Source organism: Chiloscyllium plagiosum, chromosome 17 (genome assembly GCF_004010195.1).
Source record: "Chiloscyllium plagiosum isolate BGI_BamShark_2017 chromosome 17, ASM401019v2, whole genome shotgun sequence".
In the NCBI taxonomy this organism is placed as follows: domain Eukaryota; kingdom Metazoa; phylum Chordata; class Chondrichthyes; order Orectolobiformes; family Hemiscylliidae; genus Chiloscyllium; species Chiloscyllium plagiosum.
Window position 1 is genome coordinate 55746781 of NC_057726.1, and position 7718 is coordinate 55754498.

The window sequence follows — 7718 nt, forward strand, 5'->3', positions numbered from 1 at the left end:
GCTGATGATGGGAGGCTTACACAGCACTTCAAAAAGTCAAAGGACTCCTTCAGTTGTCCAGACTGAGTCAAACCAATAGCTGGGAATGCTAACCATTTCTGAGAATACTTTTCCCTTCTATTTCAGCGAGGGAAACGATTTCAGTTCCCTCACCCATCCTATAAAAGTGAAGAGATTGCGCCGTTTCCCATCAGGAGGGGTGCAGAAGGAAGAGTTACACACCCTCTTCACTGTTGCGAGGGCCATGCCTGCATGTTGCAGAAAAAAATCTTGATTTTTTTTCACCATAAAAGGTCTATCTTAATACAGAAAGGTGCATTGAAAATAGAACTGGAGTAGGCCATTCGAGCCTGTTCCACCATTCAGTTTTGTGTGTGTGTGTGTGCAGGTGTGAGACACAGTGAAAGACACAAGATGTACAAATCTTTGCTCAATTTCCACCACCAGGAAAAAGGAAACACCCAAATGGCCAGAGACAAGCAGTGCCCTTCACATCAAAGGGCAATGCTGTGTGATCAAACAGTGAGGGGGAGGGCAGGGATTAAATCAAAATAGAGCTGGAGGGGGAAATAATACACTCCACTCCCTGTGGTGCCCAGCTTTCCCTGAAAATCTCAAAGGTGTTGGTGGACACCACATGCTCCTTCTCCAGGGACATCCAGGCTCTGACATACCCACGGAAGAGGGGCAGGCTGTCGGATCCTAACAACCCCCTCCACAGCCCGCTGCCTGGACCTGTTTATGACCAGTTTGGCTAGGCCCAGGAGTAGACCCATGAGGAGGTCCTCTGACCTACCCTCCCCGCTCCGCACCAGATCGCCAAATGTTGTTCCACTATTCAATATGACCATGGCTGATCATCCAGCATAGTTCCTGCTTTCTCCTCCATACACTTTCTCCCCCATACACTTTGATCCCTAAGAGCTATATCTAGCTTCTTGACACCCATTCAATGTTTGGCCTCAACTGCTTTCCATAGCAAAGAATTTCTCCCTGGGTGAAAACATTTCTCCTCATATAGCCTATCTCATATCCTTAGACTGTGACTGGAAATAACTATGAGGAATGGGATCAATTGAAAAGCACAGTATCCATCTGGAAAGGTAATTGGATTCACGCATTCCCAATTTTCCTTTCCTAACAGCATTCTCAGGGTCCCTACACTCTAAGAACTGCAGTAATTCAAAAGGCAGCTCCCTCGTAACTCCTCCAGACAATTAGGGATAGGCAATAACTGCTGGTCTAGCCTATAATGTCCACATCCCATGAAGGAATAAAATAAATGTTTTCTGGATTCTGAAACCACACCCACAGCATGTCCATATTGTCACCATTACAACACGTCTGAGCTTTAGTGCACCTGGATCTTGAGGCAAGAACCATTAAACATCCTTAACCAGCTTGACTGGGAAATGTAACTCAAAGTTGGGATTTAATGAATTGCTGGCTGGGATACACAAGTGACCTTATTCTGCATTCAAGTTTTAATCTAACTTCAGGAACTTCAGATGAACTTAGCTTTTTGCCCTGTGATGAGATTGACCAATCCCCATTCTACCGCTCCATTATTTGGACACAAACTGAAACTTGTTTACAAAGGCCAACTTTGGAACCAATGCAAAAAGTTCATTCAGTATTAAGTTAGTTATGCTTGAACTGGACCCATGGCAAATGAAGTTCGAATGGCAGACACAAAATGTATCTGAAAACTTTATTTTCCCTGAAACATCCCATTTCTAGGTCATCTAGCTGCCTTGGATGTTTAAATATTGTAACCAGCGTCACGTCTACAGCTGTCATATGTTTTGGAGCTAATTCCAATGTTTGTATGTGAGCCATTTATATTACGTCCAATCTTTAAGATAACAAAATCTCAAGCTCTTTAATTTCAAATGTAATGTTGATCTTGCTTTTGTGGGCCTCCTGTGCAGTCGTACCCTTGTATGCCTTGCTCTCTCTAGTCACCCTATGATCTGTATGTCCATTTGTTACTGCACTGGTCACAAAACAAGACTTTTCACTGTACTTATGTACGTGTGACAACATTAAATCAAGTCAAAGCTCTGAAGCGTTTTCATTGCTTTTGCTTTTCTTATGTTGAACGTTGTGAGAACAAGTCAGGAATAATTCAAACCTACGCATCTCAGGACAACTGCCCGGATGTAAGAACGATCATATGGATGTGGAATCTCACTTTTTGGTGTCAGCAAAGGACAGCATTTTATGTTGCCCTGCCCACAGCTTTAAAGACAGGGGGGCATGCAACTTCCAATGGGCACTGTGCCACACAACAGACTCTCTGCAATTAAACATTTGGTGGGAGAATCATCAGGCAGCTTATCCATCCTTGGGGCCAATCAAAGCCCTTCATTAGCAAATTAATATAGATGTAAGGGCCTCATCCTATGATGAGAAAGTGAGGTCTGCAGATGCTGGAGATCAGAGATGGAAATGTGTTGCTGGAAAAACGCAGCAGGAAGGGCTAATGCCCGAAACGTCGATTCTCCTGTTCCCTAGATGCTGCCTGACCTGCTGCGTTTTTCCAACAACACATTTCCATCCCTCATCCTATGATATCAAGTATTTTATCTGTAGGGAGGGTGGAGGGGGGCAGTGACGTGCCATACATGAAGCCTGATAGCATTCTCAGTCTAGGCTGGTACTGGGAAAGGGGGTGAGGCCTTCCTTAACTGGCCCACTGGGCCCAGAGGGGACTCCACCCTGATCATCCATTACCCTAATCCCCAACCAACTGGTCCCAGCCCCTTTCTTCACACCCTTTACTCTCCAGCCCTTGGTGATACCAATCCCCTCCTCTCCACTCCAGTATTTACCTTCTGCCTGGATCCTGGCTTCTTGATGGCCAGAGCTAGATACATTTTCAACAGGAACCACTATTTCCAGTGATGCGGCTAAAGTACAATTCCACCAATCACTCAGCTATAACTAGATGTGGACAAGCCTCAGTTCATGTGAATTAGTGGCTAACAGTACTTTGGGTAGCACGGTGGCTCGGTGGTTAGCTCTGCTCCCTCACATCCCCAGGGACTCAGGTTCGATTCCAGCCTCGGGTGACTGTCTGTATGCAATTTGCACGTTCTCCCTGTGTCTGCGTGGGTTTCTTCTGGGTGCTCTAGTTTCCTCCCACAGTCTAAAGATGCCCTGGTTGGGTGGATCAGCCATGCTAAATTGCTCCATAGTGGGCAGGCTAGGTGGGGTAGCCATGGGAAATGCAGTGTTAGAGGGATGGGGTGGATCCAGGTGGGATGCTATTTGGAGGATCAGTGTGAACTCAATGGGCTGAATGACCTGCTTCCACTCCATGGAGGTTCTATTCTATCATTAACTAGCTGTACAGCAAACATTCAGAGGAGTCCTCTTTGACCAGGCCCTGAATCTTTAGCCGGAATGCCAGTAACCAATACATTTAATACACCTGCTCCAACTGCCTCAACCACACTATAACCATTCTCTGGGTAAATAAATTTCTCCTGAACTTTTTATTGGATTTATTAGCAATGCTCTGATTATTGGCCCCATGTTTTTCTTTCTGTCACAAGTTGAAGCATCTTCTGTATACCTACCTTATCAAATGCTTTCATAATCTTAAGTTCTCTGTCAGGTCGCCTCTCAGCCTTTGCTTTTCTAGAGAAAACAGCCCCAACCTGTTCCTGAAAGGGTTCTGAAATAAATGTATAAGAGAGAAATTGTCAAAAAGATTCTAAATTTAAGGTTTGTTCTTCTTTTACTTTGTTTGATTCGATCTGATCAAAGTAGACCGAGTCTGAGAAGTTTATGGCAGAATTTCTGATCAATTCATGATGATATACCATCAAAGAGGAATTTCAGTCATGAAGGTAGATTGAAGAGGTTAGGGATATTTGAGAAGTGAAGGTGAGAGGAGATTTGACAGATATATTGAAAATCCTGAGCATCGGGGCAATGTGCATAAGATCAAGAAATGCAATGGCACAGGTCAAAAGTAATTGACATAAAAACAAAAGCAACGTCGTGAAATACCTCCTTGCACAATGTGTGGCTAGAATTGGGAATGAATGGCCTGAGAGTGTGGCTAGAGTCGGGAATGGACAACCTGAGAGTGTGGCTAGATTTGGGAATGGACGACCTGAGAATGTGGCTAGAATCAGGAATAGATGGGCTGAGAGTGTGGCTAGAGTCAGGAATGGACGGCCTGAGAGTGTGGCTAGAGTTGGGAATGGACGACCTGAGAGTGTGGTTAGAATCAGGGAATGGACGGCCTGAGAGTGTAGCTAGGGTTGGGAATGGATGGCCTGAGAGTGTGGCTAGAATCAGGAATGGACATCCTGAGAATGTGTCTAGTAAAGGATTGCTTATTTAAGACAGAGATGAAGAAGAACTCCTTCTCTCAGAGGGTGGCGAACCTGTGAAACTCTTTACTGTAGAGGGCTGTCAAGGTTGGGTCATTCAATATATTTAAGTCTGAGATAGTGGCTTAGTGGTCAGCACTGCTGCCTCGTAGCGCCAGTGACCCAGGTACGATTCCAGCCTTGGGTGACTTATCTGTGAAACTTGCATGTGTCTCCCTATGTCTGCATAGGTTCTTCCAGGGGCTCTTGTTTCCTCCCACAGTCCAAAAATGTGCAGGTTAGGTGGATTGGCCATGCTAAATTTCCCATTATGTGTAGGCTAGATGGATTAGCCATGGGAAATGCAGGGTTACAGGGATAAGGTAGGGGAACAGGTCTGGATGGAATACTCTTTGGAGGGTCAGGATGAACCTGATGGGGTGAATACTCTGTTCCCAGTAGGGACTCTATGACAGATTTTTAATATTTAAGGGAATCAAGGGTTATGGGGGAAAGGCAGGAAAGTGGAATTGAGGATTATCAGATCAGTCATGATCTCCTTGAATGGCTTGATGAACTGAATGGTCTAATTCTGCTCCGATATCTTATGGTCGTCCTAACTTTTGCAGGACCCCAAACTTTCCGACCTTGAAAGCAGAAACTGAAGGCAAAGTTTTCTGCTCCCCGCTCCCCCCATCCACCACTGTCCCATAGAAAACAGCATTTCCATTGTGTTTACTGTCATTACTGTTATGAAGATGTAGAGGTGTACTATACCTTTAAGAGAGTTGAAAAGCTAGCAAGGACTGACAAAGCACAGAGTCTGAACAAGGCAGCAATTCAACACTTGGTCAAAACAAATAGCAGCAGATGGGTTGTCATGAAACAAAAAGAAAATCAAATTTGGCCAATCAGTTTAAATTATGCCCCACGATACCAAAATGCAATCAAATTTAAATTTAATATTTGGATAATATTAAAACCAATGAAACAATCTGATGTTTTGAGGTATACAATCAGACATTTTGAATAGTTAGGATGAGAACTACCAAAGACCAACATATGTAGACTGCTAGCTGAAGAGCTCTCTAAAAGGTACCTGTCTGTGGGGAGTCTGTGCAGCAGAACACTGAGGCCGACTGGGGTAGAATCTACACAGAGGAAAATCTACAAAGGAGAATTGGAAAAGCTGACTGGTTTTGAAACGTGACTTTTGTTTTGTAAATCTTAATCGGGATTTTCTATCGGATTAGTACTGTAGAGTGGGAGGTAAAAGCTACGTTTAAGAGAAAAGATTTGTAAATAGTTGTTGGTTTTAATATTCCGCGTTGGACTTAAAAATTAAAACTATTAATGTGTACTTTAAATAGTGACCTCTGGGATAGTTCTTTGCCTCTCGAATTTTAGCAGATTGCAGCTCGAGGTGAATCTTTTCTGTGTGGCTGGTTTAAATTAGCAGAGGGGTTTACCCTGTGTCGTAACGCTACATCAACAAGACTGGGATTGGCATCCCGAGGGAGTGAGGCAGCAGTGCAGGGAACGTGCAGGGTGAGAGGTGCGAGGGGTTCTGGAGCATGGGAGAGAGGGTGGATGTGACAGAAACTGAGGGAGGGGATTGCATGTGACAGTGAGAGTTGCAGAGCATGGGCCTTGGCAGAGGATGGGGCTGCAGAGGTAGAGTGAGTGTGAGGTAGCACACAGAGAGAACCTACCCCGGTAAAGTGGAGGGAGACATTGACCTTCTTATGGCTGTTCCTTCACACTGCGGAGACTGCCCTGAATCCAGCGGGAACCTCAGAGCCACGTTGTCAGGATCCACTGGGCCCTCCAAACAGATGATGGTGCCCCCACCCCACCCGGCCTCAACCAGGAGCCTGCCCCGGTCCCTGTTGGAGAATCACAGTGACATCTTGGCATTGCGGTTCATTACCAAACAGGGCAGCTTTCAGATTGCCAACAGTCTAAAGATGGCATGGGCACCAGTGAGTGGTGAGTTGTTCTGATATTGGCACGTGGTAAGATTGGGATAGAATCGGACGTGAGGATTGTAATGGGATAGGTAGGCAATGAAGTGAGCTTGGTAAGATATGGTGAGAAATCTTTCTCGGCCTCTCTGCAAAAAACCCTCTTAAAAAATGACTCAAAACATAGTTAGCCAAAACAACGTTAGGTTTCAGACCTTATTTTCCAATAGTAAAAACACGCCAAACTTTGAGTGATTGTAATTAACTGTAGGGAAACACAGTAGCTGTCCTTGAACTGGAACACAGTGTGACTGTTCTTTGGCAGAAGCTGTTATTCTTACAACATGCAGTATTTCAAGTGGATTGAAATTGAGGGTTTGGATAAGAAAAAGCAGGAAGCATATGTCAGGTATAAACAGGATAGATCGAGTGAATCCTTAGAAGAGTATAAAGGAAGTATAAGTATACTTAAGAGGGAAATTAGGAGGGCAAAAGGGGGACATGAGATAGCTTTGGCAAATAGTATTAAGGAGAATCCAAAGGGTTTTTACAAATACATTAATGACAAAAGGGTAACTAGGGAGAGAATAGGGCCCCTCAAAGATCAGCAAGGTGGCCTTTGTGTGGAGCCGCAGAAAATGGGGTGGGGGATTTAAATGAATATTTTGCATTAGTATTTGCTGTGGAAAAGGATATGGAAGATATAGACTGTAGGGAAATAGATGGTGACATCTTGCAAAATGTCCAGATTACAGGGGAGCAAGTGCTGGATGTCTTGAAACGGGTAAAGGTGGATAAATCCCCAGGACCTGTTCAGGTGTACTCGAAAACTCTGTGGGAAGCTAGAGAAGTGATTGATGGGCCTATTTGTATCATCGATAGTCACAGGTGAGGTGTCAGAAGACTGGAGGTTGGCAAACGTGGTGCCACTGTTTAAGAAGTGCGGTAAAGACAAGCCAGGGAACTATAGACCGGTGAGCCTGACCTCAGTGGTGGGCAAGTTGTTGGAGGGAATCCTGAGGGACAGGATGTACATGTATTTGGAAAGGCAAGGACAGATTATGGATAGTCAACATGGCTTTGTGCGTGGGAAATCATGTCTCACAAATTTGATTGAGTTTTTTAAAGAAGTATCAAAGAAGATTGATAAGGGCAGAGCAGTAGATGTGATCTATATGGACTTCAGTAAGGCGTTCAACAAGGTTCCCCATGGGAGACTGGTTAGCAAGGTTAGATCTGATGGAATACAGGGAGAACTAGCCATTTGGATACAGAACTGACTCAAAGGTAGAAGACAGAGGGTGGTGGTGGAGGGTTGTTTTTCAGACTGGAGGCCTGTGACCAGTGGAGTGCCACAAGGATCGGTGCTGGGCCCTCTACTTTTTATCATTTACATTAATGATTTGGATGCGAGCATAAGAGGTAC